The following is a 15450-nucleotide window of genomic DNA, read 5'->3' on the forward strand; positions in this document are numbered from 1 at the left end:
GCTACAGCGCGCTCAACCCCTATCATTCTGAGACTTTTCTTTAACATCATGTGGAACACTCTGGCAGTGTATTCGTCTGCTGTTCTGCACTCTATTATTTATTTAATATTATCTCGACCCCGATAATAAAGCAACTATTAAAAACATGTTCCACCATAATAAATGTCCTCTTTCCACGAAAATAGACAAAGTCCAATTTCAATTAGTTTTATGAGCAAAATCGGTATAGCTTTTTCACGTCTGTGAAGACATTTACGCGATATTTCCATTCCCAAATACAGATGTCGGTAATTTAGCAGATTCCAGATCACCCGTAAAATTTACAGTCAAATAAGGTCTTTCTCACAGTTAAGTCAACTACATTCGGAAGGTCCCTTCCGTTACCGAGATACGTGATTCATTCTCGCCACAGACCGCGCAGAGACAGAATCATCCTACAAAATAGTCCACATAGTATATTTGACCGCTATACTTACGATTTCTGTTTCAGTTGAATGAAATTCGATAATGATGGTTCAAATGGCTCTGAGCACTATGCGACTTAACTTCTGAGGTCATTAGTCGCCTAGAACTTAGAACTAATTAAACCTAACTAACCTAAGGACATCACACACATCCATGCCTGAGGCAGGATTCGAAACTGCGACCGTAGCGGTCGCTCGGTTCCAGACTGTAGCGCCTAGAACCGCACGGCTACTCCGGCCGGCTTCGATAATGAGCTAAGTATTGGAAATACATCTTCCTTACGGCTATACCTCTGGAAATAGAAATATCTGTACTATTCTTATGATGTGACATATGCCATGAAAGTAGTACACGTCAAATCCATACCTTCCTTACTACTGGACATAATCATGTCGAAATACATCATGCTCAAGGCGACCCTATCACACATCCCCTACTATCAAGTATAATACTTGGTCGATAACTTATTGCCTGCAGTACGAAATAATACTGACCGAAAATCATCCATGGGTGGACATATCTAATAAGTTTTCTTGCGATTCGTACCACTGTGTCCTAGAAAGAGAGGAATAATCGTCTTACAAACAGTGAGATGTTAAAAAACACAACCATCATAAGCAGTCTTGGTTCTACAGGTGCATACAAGTATCCATGTTAAAAGCTATACCTGCTTTACAATTAGAGGTATGGCATTACCTCTGAATATGGTAGTTTTTTGTCCAGACAAATACGTAACACTGAATGTAGATGGTGATCGCTGGAGTACATAGTATCAGACCAGCATCAGTGCTCGCTTCCATTCCTCAGCTGAATGGGTGCATGTAATACAGCTATTAATAACCGCCCTGTCTGGTACCAACATCTCGCTAATTGAACACTGACACATGATAACTAAGCCTCTTGTGGTGGTGGTAACATCAAACTAAGCTGCTATTGCTGTAGGTAGATAATAAATTTAAACAAATTTATGAAAATGTAAACAAATTTAATGAAATTTAAACAAATTACATTCGAATTGAATGAGCAGCCCTTGTGGGAGGCGACACCAAACCAACTCGCCTCAGCTGCAGGAGTAAGCTCTTAGAGCAAAATTCATGCCCATTTTCCAAGAGGATGGCGAACACAGTTGTTGGTGGTACTGGTTCTAATTGTTTAAATAAAGAGTTATGTTCAGTTCCTAAGAAGAGGTGGCTTAGGTTAGTGGAGGTAGCCCAAGTGCCCTTTCTTTCCTGCCATTTTCTTTGGTTAGTAGAGGCTGCCCAATTGCCCTTTCTTTCCCCACCAAAATTCAAACTTGGCATCTGTTCCTAGGAAGAAGTGGCAGTCAAGTGACTTAGGTTAGTGGAGAGTGGAGGTAGTTCAAGTGCCCTTTCTTTCCCGCCATTTTCTTAGGATAGTAGAGGTAGCCGAATTGAGTTATCTTCCCTCCAAAATTCCTACTTGCCACCATGGGGGGGGGGGGGGGGGGAGGGGGCCGGCGTGGCTCTTTCTTAGGTTAGCTGAGGTAGCCGAATTGACCTATCTTCCTGCCAAAAGCCGCCATTTTGGATAACGGTACTTGTATCATCCGCTGACGTCACAGCAGACGTCATGGATAACGGTACTTTGGGGTGGAAACCGCCTTGCCCCACTACTCCTGAAACGTCCCCTTTGAACAATTATACACGACTGACCTTAAACTGACACACAATATTTTGTTAGCGCAACGCAATCTGACTTTCAAAATTCCCTACAAAAGAATGGTCCTGACTAGCATTAAACTATACCTTTCACAAATCACTTACCTCACAAAATCTTCGCTGCTCAAGCTACTGCAATACAGCGAGCGCCACTACTGCCAGCTAAATAAAAGATTCAAACTACTGAAGGCACTAACTACTGATAGGGATAGTTAGCAAATGAAAGATATTAATAGAGAACAAACAATGTATTTACCTTGATATCATCATATATAAATATACCAGTTCATGAAAAATTACAAAACTCCGCCATCTCTCTCCACACATCCACCACTGCTGGCGGCTCACCTCCAACTGCCCAACGCTACGCGCTGTTCACAGCCAGCTGCCTAACACTACAATGGCGAGTATTACAACAATGCAAAGCAGCCACAGACTGCACACAGCATAGCCAGTGATTTTCATATTGAGCGCTACATAACGTTGCCAATAAGAAAACATAAACAGCCTACTTACATAGAGAAAACATAAACAGCTTACTTACATAGAGAAAACATAAACAGCTTACTTACATAGGAACCTCAACAGCCTACTTACATAAAGATAACATAAACAGCCTACTTACATAGCCCCCATGCTCCCCACAAAAATTTTACAAATTTTTTTTGGGCAGTGGCCAATAACGATTTGAAAAAATTTTTCATAATTACAATAACAAAGATATCAAATGCACACACTTATTTATACAATGCTGGTCAAAAGCTAAAATTTTTGTCACAGTCCATAAAGACAGTCCAGATTGTTCATCACTGTAAAATTTCAGTGTTTTTCCTCAAAGTCTGAGCAGTAAAAGAAAATGCACACGGAAGTAGTGGATTTCCATGGAGTCTTGAAGAAGCAGTGTTGTCCTTCCAACGGAAAGACAGTGCTGACTCTTGACATGCTGACAGGTAATGGGCCACAATATAGCAAACCCACAGCAGAGTCATTCGACGTTTTGAAGAACATTGGAGGTAGGTCATCACAGAGCAGACCCACCGTAGTCCTGGTAGAGATTACGATACTGGTGGGCCACCAGAGGTGGCAGGACCCACTGCAGTCCTTGTAGAAATAATGGTATTGATGGATCATCAAAGATGTAGACCCACTGTAGTCCTTGAAGAGATGGCCAGCAGCCATCTGTTGTGACTGTGCAGGTGCACAATCACCACTGAAGAGTCTTGCGGATAATGTAGCAAGTCCATAAACCACCACTTGTGCACTCACAAAGTTTCTGGAATTGTCCTTAGAACCAGCAATGCTGTTATCCAGTCCCTTGCTGAATTATTAATACACTTGCAAACACTGACAGTCCCTACTTCTCACATATTGTCCATATACTATGACCAACAGAAACGTGTGCAGTGAAATGTAACTTACAAGTTAATAATATCATGAACTGGTGACAATTACAATTTTATAACATGAGAATACAATTACAAAGGTACAAAATACATCATTAAAGAACATAATAATACAGATAACATTTGTAGTACAGGCTTTACAAAAGAATCGAACTAACATATACATCAGTGGAATTATGACATGAGTACATACATAAAAGATCACAATAACTTTTGAAACATCAACTTTACACATGAGCATTAAACAGAATAAATAATGTGTAAGCATATTTATAAGGTAAATAACATATTATTAATGCCAATTATATTTGAGGATAACAGTATTCCTCATCATAGTGAATGTAGCTTAATATTAAAAGAAGAAAAAAATTCTATGAAACTACACAGAGACAGGAAGAAAACAAATACACAAGGGTACACAAACATATAGTGGGATAACACCAATAGGAAAGGACAGGGTTCGTTTTCAGTGTAAACATTTGGTACTGCAGTCCAACCCAAAACTTCATATATCTTTCCTCTTATTTCATCCTTTGTTCCACCAAAAAAATTCGATCTAAGCATGCTTTCTGTATTTATATGTTCACGACATTTCTTACCTCATTTTTATTTTCCATTATCTTACCTCATCATTTATTTCCTAGAAAATCCTACCTATACCTGCTTTCTGTACGTTTTTCGTATAGATTCTCAATGCATTTCTTCCAATTCATCGCAACTCATTCTCTTCTATAGTCTACCCCCTCTTAAGCTAACTTAAATCTACTGAGCTCAGATGCTAAACTAAGGGACGAGGCAATGCAGCAGCACAAAACAATTAACACAAACATCAATGACGAAAAAAATTAAAATTTGCAAAGCAAGCAGCATTAAACCTGGCTTAGCAGAGTAACACAAATTAAAATTCAGTAGCACTACGCCTGGCAAACAGCAGCAACTTATACCTAGACATGACATAGCTCAAGCAGAAAAAATATTACACTAAAATGGCCATGTCTAAAACCTATGTCACATCTTAACACTAGAGTGATGCATCACGAGAACTTACACTAGCAGATAAGTTACCAAATCGTAAAGAAATTATTTATGCAATTCCTGTGAAGGGAAATGTCTATTTATGTGCCCTCGTTTTCTTGTAAGTAGATCATAAAATTTCTTATTGACTGGATCTGTAGGCATAAAATAACTATATTAGTACATATATTACATTTTATTTTAACCAATGCTGCAGTGCAGCTAGAAACTTGATATTAAACAAAATGTGTAAATAAATACATAAAGCAAGCCATATGGCATTTTTCTTAACTAGCAAGACAATAGCTGTGAAATGTTTCTCATCGTTTCATTAGGCATTTCAGTAAAATATCATAAATTACGAGCTCCACAGTATGCTTTCAACAAGGAGATGTCAGTAGCGCGGACAATGGCCTTCCCTTTCTTTTTTTTTTTTTTTCTACCTGTGCTTCTGACGAGGCACTCACACTAATGGCTTGTTCTCCAGGCGTCTGACACAGCTGGGTGCCCGCGACGCATTACGTGCAGGTGGTCACTTAACTTTCGTACGGAAATATTTACGACAGCAGTTTCTGCTACCGTCTCACATAGAAATATTTCACAGGTCAAGAATTAGCGTTGCAAATCTGTAGAAACAAAATGCTATTGATATAACAGTGTCCAAAAAAATTTTCGTCTGCATTGTAATACATTCACGAATATACACACACATTTCATAACTCTTAAAGTACGATTCTTGGTTTCCAACAACCTTTTCCACAAATCAGAGTCCCTAAACACTACTCATTATTCCTTACCTTATTCGTCGACACTTCTTCAGTATTTCATCATAAGAAATACGTAGCATAATAAACATTCCTCAACAACATAATACACATCGTCGTCGTAATAATAACATCATAACACCTCAGTCAAATCTCAAAAGCGTCGTAGCTTCCTCCAATAATTTCTAAGCCTAAAAAGAATTCTCTGCTCATTTAAATAGTGTCATCTACCTCAAACGTACTTTAAAAATCATGATCTCATACCCAATATATCATTCAAAGCTCTCATAGTATCACAGTGATTCCGAAAAAATATGAACAGTTTACAAAGTACAGACAAAATACAGTTTCATAAGTGTGAAGTTATCCAACTGTGTAATTGCGTAAACATGTGTCACTGATATAGTAAAAATAAATGTTTGTCTCTCTCAGTTAAATGATCAGATAGCTGTGTAATTTGTGTGTTAGAGAAATATGGTACCGATGTGTAAAGTTGTATAAGCAAATACCATATTAGCTAGGGTTCCTTGTGCTTGCCAAACACATGGTACACAAAGTAGGCGTGTACCCCCCTGAGGATTAATGTAATTATACCTCAGGTGTTACAGATTACACCAATGGAATGAAATATATCACGGAAAACTTTCTTTGTAATTCAAAAATCTTTAAAAATAAATGTTTTAAGTATAAAATTGATCACTGAAATGCGTGTCCTGTAGCGCTAAATGTGCATCTTGTTGTAAGATAATCTCTGTGGAAGTGTCGTAGTTATTTTCCTCCGAAAGCTAAGTTCTGCAGAAGCCAATGTACTTACCTCATGATAAATAAAAGTGAAATGCTTTGCGTATAGATATCGTAGTTATTATACTTATTGGCGTGATGAAGAAAGCACTGTACGGTAACGTAATGTTGTGCCACGAACAAGGCTGTCTCATTGTTGCTATACCACAAAAGTTACTACTAAAACATGTTTTTCTTTCCAGAAGAATTCAGAAAACTGTGCAGATATAAAACAGAAACACCGCAAAATCAACATTGTAAATTGTCACTCATTAGTAGCGTCGTGATAAAATCGTGTAGCTGTCACATAAACTAACCTCTGTGTCATCTGGTATCTCTCAGAAAGCACTTTAAATTCAGAATGTATTTTCAAATAAACCAAAATGTTGCATTAAAATCTCATTAGCAGTACTGGTAAATGTTCTAAGTATGTGAGCCTTATAGTCGTTACGTAATCGTGCAACAAACAAGCAAGAATGTACACACACAATAACACTGTGACGTCTGTTCGCAATAACAATGCATTCGTAATTTCTGTTTAAATAATTTCTCTTGGTTCTTGGCTGGATATCTAACTTCAAACATTGTTGCATGTTAACAGTTTCTTAAGTCTGACAAAGCATACTAGAAATGTGAAGTGAAAAGTTTTATACCAAAGACTAAGTTAAAAAGCAGATTATCTCTCAGTAAGCGGTTTTACATGTGAAGTGTGGTGCAATCCTTTACTCTTCCTAGTACGCAGACTTTCAACTTGAATGCAATTATCATGCGGTATTCGTCCGTAAAGAATACTGGAATCTTGCTCAAGGTTAGCGTCAATGTTATTTTTCTCTGAGCCAGCCGGCGCACGCGGCTGCCTGCGGTGTGAGTCATTGTCTGCTTCTTTGTTGGCGCGCGTCGTTATTGGGATTAGGAGACCTAACTTCTACAAATTCACCGTGACGAGAGGGCCCTGCTCTGTTTGAATCCCACCAGTTCTGATGCAATTCAGGTCTGTCGTTACGATCATATCGTCTGTCGTCATGTCGGTAGATTCTGTAGTTTCTTCCTTGTCGGTCATGTAGTGGAGAATTTCTCCCTGAATCGTAACTCCGCGCTAAACTGTTGCGTCTGAAGTTATTCTGTCTCCCCCGGTAATAATTGTTTTGGTTCCCATATTGCCTGTTTCTGTGGTTATCTCTGTCATATTCATTACTACGGAAATGCGATCTTTCTCTGTAACTATTACTACTCTGCCAAAGGTTGTAATACGGGTGGTGTCTGTTTTGGTCACGATTTGTGTTGTGAGAATAGCCTTGTCGTGTCAAGTTATTACTTCTTTCATCGCGGAATTGCGACTGATGTGATTTGTAATTGCTGTGTTCCTGGTTTCGCGTTCCGCGATTGTCAGTGTCAATTTCTAATTCTTGTAAGAGTCCCTGAAAAGCCTCAATGTCGTCTTTGCAACGTCCTGCTAAAATAATATGTCGTAAATGTTTAGGCAGTTTCATTAAGCAAATGCGGATGAGTTCTGAGGGGCTGTATGGGTTTGACAGGTATTGATTCTTGTGCAACATGTCTTCAAAATATTTCACAAGACTGGAAAATTCAGATTGTTCGAAATGTTTCATCATTATGATATCATGTTTTACCCGGTCTTGTGTGGCTTGAGACCAATATGCTGAGAGGAAGGCATGGTAAAATTCTCCTTCACTGTGGCAATCGTGAATGACCGATCGCATTCTTACAGCTGGTTCATTCTCTAAGTAGCCACACATAAATTCTAACCTGTGCTCCAATGACCAGTTGGGAGGGAAACAATGAGAGAATTGATGGAGCCACGCTTGTGGATGAATGTCGTTGGCAGAATTCTTAAACGTTTTGAATTTACGTGTAGTAATGAACAGCTTATAGTCAAAATCATCATGTCGGCGAGTCGCATATCGGTCATTGTTAGGTCGTGTCGGCCGTTCCATCTCAAAATTCGGTGCACATTGCCAATTTCTTTCATAACTTCCGAAATGCCCTGTGTTATTATTTTGCGGCTTTTCCGTGTTTCTAAGTACCTCTTCCCAAGTTGGGGCACGAGTATCCTCTGAAATACGTAATTCTTGTATTAACTGTGTCAGCTGATCTTGTACTTCCCGGATTTCTCTTTGGTGTTGCGTATTAATCTGATTCTGATTTTGTTTGAATTTCCTAATTTGTTCGCACTCTTCAGTGTCAGTGAAGGCTACAGGTCTTGTGTCATTCAGATCATCATCTACCTTTGTAGATAAGTTAGTGACCTGATCCGAAAGTTCGGCTACTTTCTCCGATAGTGAACACATTTCCTCAGTGTGTTTTTCTGAACCAAGTTTCAGAGTATCTACTGTGTCCTTTAAGTTTTCCTGAGTTTTTGCAAGTTGCGTAACCGAATCGGTAGATGCAACTGAGTCAATTTTAGCCCACAAGGTCTCATGATTTTCATGAACAATGGCTTGCAGTTCTTTTATGGCTGCTTCGTGATTCTGTAATGCATTTTCATGCCGCGAAAAAATAGGTTGAAAATGCTCACAAATTTGTGTTTTTACGTCATTACAGACTTTTTGACATTTCGATTCAATGTTATGTAACTCAGTGGTTAAATCTTCATGTGTTTGTTCAAGTGTAGTGTCTAACTTTTGAAGATTTTGTTCCATTGTGTCTAACTTTTTGAGATTTTGTTCCACTGTGTCTAACTGTTGCTGTGTTTGTCTCTGGTGTTGTTCCATTGTGTCTAACTTTTTAAGATTTTGTTCCACTGTGTCTAACTTTTGAAGCTTTTGCTGTGTCTGTCCCATTTGTTGTATTAATTGTAATAACAATGCATTGGTGTCTGAAACATGTTCCTCAGTGCTTTTCGGCAGTGAATTTACACCGGAAACATTCACATTTTGACAAGCAGAAAATGTGTCTTGACTTATTCGAGAAAACGGCGAGGATCCAAAACCTGAATCGACAGTATTTGCGAGATCGTGTCGTGTCATTTCGGCTTCCTGAGGCGAGCTATTGCCGACCGGTCGATCGATAATACTTCCCTCTTCACTAATTGTTTCACTGTCCACGCCATTGTTTGACGCCCGCTCCATTTCCCTGTGCACAGTTACCAAATTACTACTTTGAACATTAGTAAATTCATTACTCGGCGGCGCTGATAAGCTACGCTCGTCATCGCTATTATTTCTCAGTTTAGTTTGGAGCCTAGTGTTACGTTTTTCACACGCCATTATTGTCACAGTATTTCACACGACAACACAGAAAAACACAATTTGAAGATCAAAAATAAAAGAACACATTAACATAGCACTGAAAATAATATCTAGTTAATTGCAATCGCAGCTGCGAAATACTTGGTGCAAATCTACATGCATGCCACAACTGTTTTACTATACAACAATGAAAGACTGCAACTACAAAGGAAATTCTCTCTACAATTACGCGCTAGCAATAAACAAAAGCTACACTAAATACACAAACTACAAGAAAAAATCAGAAGATTCCAGTGAGGTATCCTAGGCTAAGGGTCGACATATGAAACGTCCCCTTTGAACAATTTATACATGACTGTGCTTAAACTGACACACAATATTTTGTTAGCGCAACGCAATCTGACTTTCAAAATTCCCTACAAAAGAATGGCCCTGACTAGCATTAAACTATACCTTTCACAAATCACTTACCTCACAAAATCTTCGCTGCTCAAGCTACTGCAATACAGCGAGCGCCACTACTGCCAGCTAAATAAAAGATTCAAACTACTGAAGGCACTAACTACTGATAGGGATAGTTAGCAAATGAAAGATATTAATAGAGAACAAACAATGTATTTACCTTGATATCATCATATATAAATATACCAGTTCATGAAAAATTACAAAACTCCGCCATCTCTCTCCACACATCCACCACTGCTGGCGGCTCACCTCCAACTGCCCAACGCTACGCGCTGTTCACAGCCAGCTGCCTAACACTACAATGGCGAGTATTACAACAATGCAAAGCAGCCACAGACTGCACACAGCATAGCCAGTGATTTTCATATTGAGCGCTACATAACGTTGCCAATAAGAAAACATAAACAGCCTACTTACATAGAGAAAACATAAACAGCTTACTTACATAGAGAAAACATAAACAGCTTACTTACATAGGAACCTCAACAGCCTACTTACATAAAGATAACATAAACAGCCTACTTACACTCCCATCTATTGTATGTGATCATTCTCAATCAACCTTAGCAGAATTACTTTCTAAACTCAGTGACAAGACTGATTTTATTGCGATCTTACACCACTGGTGAAGTGTATCCTCATTTTCGGTCACACATACCCTATAATCACCGTCTTCATTCAGTGTTGTGGTATTTGTGAGGAAGGCCATTTCATTCGGAAGCAGAACCATACCACGATTTATAAAGAATGAATAGTTTTTAAAACTGATATCATCAACGACTGTTGTTTGTGGATGTAGAACTGCTGTTATGCTGTTATGAAGTGTGACTGCAAGATAGTTTTTGTAATCATATTTTTAATAGTGAAGCCCTTACGTGAAATGTATGTTGCAGGTGGTAGAATCCTTCTACAGTCAGCTTCAAATACCGATTGTCAGTAGCGTTCCTCGATAAGAACATCGTCCTCCCTCCAGGGACTCCCATTTCCCTTACCTGGAGAGTGTATTCCGACTGCTGAAAAGAAAAATATTGCTCGCCATGCAAAGTGAGTCTCATGGTCAATTTAAGTAAGTAGTTCATCAATCTGATAGCAATGATGTGACGTCTGGCGGGGGGAAGCGATGGAAAGAGTACCATAGATATGATTTGGGAGTCAGAGCGGTAACCAGGCGTTTTTTCGTTGCAGCGATATATTTTAACGAAATTTCAATCTGCCACCTACAGAGGGGGAGACGACCACCGTAATAAAATCAGATGTATTACCGCATTTATAAAGTAATATGCAGTAAAAAACCTCATTTTTACAACTTCTCTGTGCAGTTACTTTATGGAACTTCGTATCCCGGTGGAGGTTCGAGTCCTCCCTCGGGCATGGGTGTGTGTGTTTGTCCTTAGGATAATTTAGGTTAAGTAGTGTGTAAGCTTAGGGACTGATGACCTTAGAAGTTAAGTCCCATAAGTTTTCACACACATTTGAACATTTTTGAACTTCGTATGTGGGGAAGCGTTTGGTTACTTTAAGGGAGTTCGAAAGTAAGGAGTCATCCACCAACAGAGGCAGATCTTAGAAGTCCGTCATAAGCCACAAATGAGTTTAATATTATTGTCCTGTGATGCAGGACATAACAGATATTAAGCTGATTAGGGCAGATGTTTTTACCTGATGAGAGAATACTTAGAGGAAATATAGTCTATGCTGCACTGTTACAGGATTTTCACAAAGATAACAATATTTTAGCGATGTGAAAACACGTGTATGGCCCGATGTCTTCTGTCTTCGAAAATAGTTCATATAAAAGAGAGAAATGTAAATTTGGGGTGAGAAATTCGAAGTGTATGGCCAACAACATCGCTGTCACGGATGTCTTAAACTGGGGGGGGGGGGGGGGGGGGGCTCTACAGCGTGTTGGAATTGGTTATAATTACTGTACACATCCAAGCCGCAGCTGTTCGTTTCGCAGTGCACCGTGGCTGGCGGCAGGAGTAGTCACAAAGCTTCGGTGACCAGAAGTCTCTAATTAGCTCAGACTGTGACAGGTACGAAGAATGCGCCGACCTGTCTGATTTTGTCCTCGGTAGCGGGGGCTGGAGAAGGGACCCATGTGCTGAGTGAACAGTGATAGAAGCGGACGTGTGTGTTGGGTGAGAAGATTCAATATGCTGGGTGTTTGTGCTCGACAATTATTCCCCCTGGGCAACAGCCTTGCCGCAGTGGATACACCGGTTCCCGTCAGATCACCGAAGTTACGCGCTGTCGGGCGTGGCCGCCACTTGGATGGGTGACCATCCAGGCCGCCATGTGCTGTTGCCATTTTTCGGGGTGCACTCGGGGTCGTGATGCCAACTGAGGAGCTACTCGACCGAATAGTAGCGGCTCCGGTCAAAGAAAACCATCGTAACGACCCCGAGAGCGGTGTGCTGACCACACGCCCCTCCTATCCGCATCCTCAGCTGAGGATGTCACGGCGGTCGGATGGTCCCGATGGGCACTTGTGGCCTGATGACGGAGTGCTATTATCCCCCCTATGAAAATTGATCGGTTGACTGCTTGGTGTTTCGACCTCTAAGCGTTTGATACGGTGGGCGTGTGGATGCAGGGGCATGATCGTGCAGCCGCCAGCATTGCTGGCATGGGTTCGGGTCTCTCCCGGCCAACGCTGACGGGACGACCCTGCAGTCGGCGGACAGTGCACACTTCGTGATCGCGTGTTTGTGTGATGGGTAGGATTTTTTTCACCACATATGTTTACTGGAAACGTTGTGGTGGAGAGGGGGTGTTCGTGCTCTCTAACGTCGAAAAAAATGTTCCAATGTGTGTGAAATCTTATGGGACTTAACTGCTAAGGTCATCAGTCCCTAAGCTTACACAGTACTCATCCTAAATTATCCTAAGGACAAACACACACACCCATGCCCGAGGGACGACTCGAACCTCCGCCGGGACCAGCCACACAGTCCATGACTGCAGCGCCCCAGACATCTCGGCTAATCCCGCGCGGCTCTCAAACGTCGATGCATACAAGATCTGAGATATATTTAGCGCTGTGATCTATCTGTTACGGAAATTTCATTACTTGATATGCATAATGTTTGTGTGTGATCCTCAAACGTTGTAAATATGTTGTTATTGCAAAGAAGTATCATCATATGGTTGATGGTTTTAAGTGATCTATTTGACTCCTGTAAATTGTTAAGCAATTAATTTGGTATGATAGAGCAAACCTAATTTTTCCCTCTTTTTTGATATCAAAATTGCATCACCTCTCCCTTTGTCCCTAGCATTAGCATTCTGAAATGGCTGGCTCTGAGCTCTATGGGACTTAACATCTGTGGTCATTAGTCATTAGCATTCTGAGTGGAGATGAAAACCTCCGTCTGTGTGTCTGGAGACGTTGGCTCAGACAGACAAACAGGAAGTGGCCTCTTGAGAGAGACAGAGACACGATGCGAATCTGGAATTTCCTGATCAACAGCATGCTACCATTTGATGCTTTGTTTGGTAGGCATGAGATCAAAGGATTCAGATATCCGGCCTGTAACTGACGGAATTTCGTAGCGTGATGTGTAATTGGAACTCTGAGCAGATTTTTACCGTCTTGCAAGCGACCTGACGATCGACAGACACACGGGAGACCCAGAACGGTAGCTTCTATACTGCACTTCATTCCTCGGTGCTAACAATTATTACATCTTGCGGGAGGAGAGGGGTTCAAAAGTGAGCTCTACCCAAGAGGGGAAGCGCTGTCTCCCACAAACTGATTAAATGAAGAATATTCCTCACTGTGTTATTGAATTTTATTTGAAATTCGTATTATGAGATTCTTCCTCTCAAGCACAGAGGGAGTCTGTCTCCTGCCAACTTTTCCTGGGAGGGGTGGGGAGGTAGGAGATGAGCTGTGGGGTGGGTGGGATGCCCTCTGGTAGTGGCGTTGTACTCTAGCTCATTCGATCCGTGCATGTTAAGGTGACCACACACATGTAAATTTCCCAACAAGACAATGCCTCCAATCTACAGCAGTGTAATTACATAATTAGGACATATAATTGCTTGATGTGACCTTTTATCGTCATATAAAACAGAGATCTGAGCCCAGAAAACTGAATTTTATAAATAAACAGTATATCCTTTGCTATGTAATTGAATTTCCTGTCGTGGGATTCTTCCTCTCAATCACAGACCCGGCAGTTTCCAGGGGGGGGAGGGATGTGGTGGTGGAAGGAGGGAATTTCCTAGGAGGAGGTGGAGGGGGTAATTAATTGGTAGATTTCATTAATTAATCAATTTATTTGATATCAAAAGTGTTCTTGAAATGATGAGGGGAGTTCCCAGAGGTGTGAGGTAGGTGGTGGGGGAGAGAGAGAGAGATGGAGGGATTATCCCCTGGAGGTCACAAACCACTTAGCAGAACCATCGGTTAAGGAGAGGAGGATGTGAAGTCAGCTGTCACAATTTATTAATTTGCTATCAGTCTGAGATAAAGTGAAACATTACATTAGGTTAAGGACCTGTCAATCAAAAGAGCTCAATAGGTTAAGGGGAGTTATATATTTGGCAACCATGCAGATTTGAGTGATACCACCATTCCCTCTTGAATAAATTTGTCATTCATGTAGAGTTTGGTGATACCACCATTCGCTCTGGAATAAATTTGGCAACAATTCAGAGTAGGGTGATATGAAATTTGGTCCACTACTGAGGTACACCTCTGAGCAGTTCTGTCTCTTTGACATTTCAATAACTGTTCACTTTGTTGAAATGTACAAGATACGATGGCATGCTATGTTCACTGCACACATTTAACGGCTACTAAAGAGCACGTAGGTAAGCTTTTTTTGCAAACGTGAACTTTAAAAATGTTGCGCATAGGAGTTGGAAGCTGAAGATGTTACGCACAAGATGCGGTACCAGTAAACAAACAAGCACTGATTTTGAAGTTACACCTTCATATTCTGTCGGGGAACAAATACATAAAAGTGGAATTAAATGCATTACGAAAGCATCCTTTTCGCATCATATCCTTCTCTTCTTGGTTATTCGAAACTATTAAAAAAAAAAACCTTACATTATCGAGGCCAAATGTGGCCTATTGCAAGAAATGACGCATCAAGAACATAAAAACGTTCGAAATTGCCTCCTTATGTTATGTTACTCATTTAAACACTGTATTTTTAGTATTTAAGAGAGCCGTTGCGTGCACATGACAGAAATAATGAACAAGAAGCAATCGTAATCAACAGTCTGCTAATGTTTTGCGCTATTCAAGATGGCGGCAGGACCCGCTCACTTTGGCTTCAAAACAACGTACAGCGTAAGCCTATAGCCCCAATCCCTTGTTTTCTTGCCTCCGTGACATAATTGTAAATTTACAGTCAGTGAAACTCAAACACCATCCCTGAACTTCCGCGACATAATTTAGGTACTCTGCGAACATAAAGCATCGCTAGAGCCAAAACTGTAAAATAAGTTTCAAAAGGTAGGGGAGACTGGGTGCAGTTGAAAAGAATTTGGCTTTTATCGTTCATATTATTGTTGTTTATAAACCAATCGACAATAATGATATGTCAAATGCAAGAGCGCGGTTCTACCTACACAAGGCAATAGCACTTTTCTTTCTGCAAAGCATACTTTACATTATACAAATTAAAAAAAGAAAATATCCGTTTTGTTTCAA

At 40.4% G+C, this 15450-nt stretch overlaps 1 pseudogene; it reads left to right on the forward strand.

Annotated features, from left to right (window-relative positions):
- Positions 1–11971: 11971 nt before the first annotated feature.
- On the forward strand, positions 11972–12089 carry LOC124790237 (annotated as a pseudogene).
- The last annotated feature ends 3361 nt before the right edge of the window (positions 12090–15450 follow it).

The sequence above is a fragment of the Schistocerca piceifrons genome, chromosome 3 (assembly GCF_021461385.2).
Source record: "Schistocerca piceifrons isolate TAMUIC-IGC-003096 chromosome 3, iqSchPice1.1, whole genome shotgun sequence".
NCBI lineage: Eukaryota > Metazoa > Arthropoda > Insecta > Orthoptera > Acrididae > Schistocerca > Schistocerca piceifrons.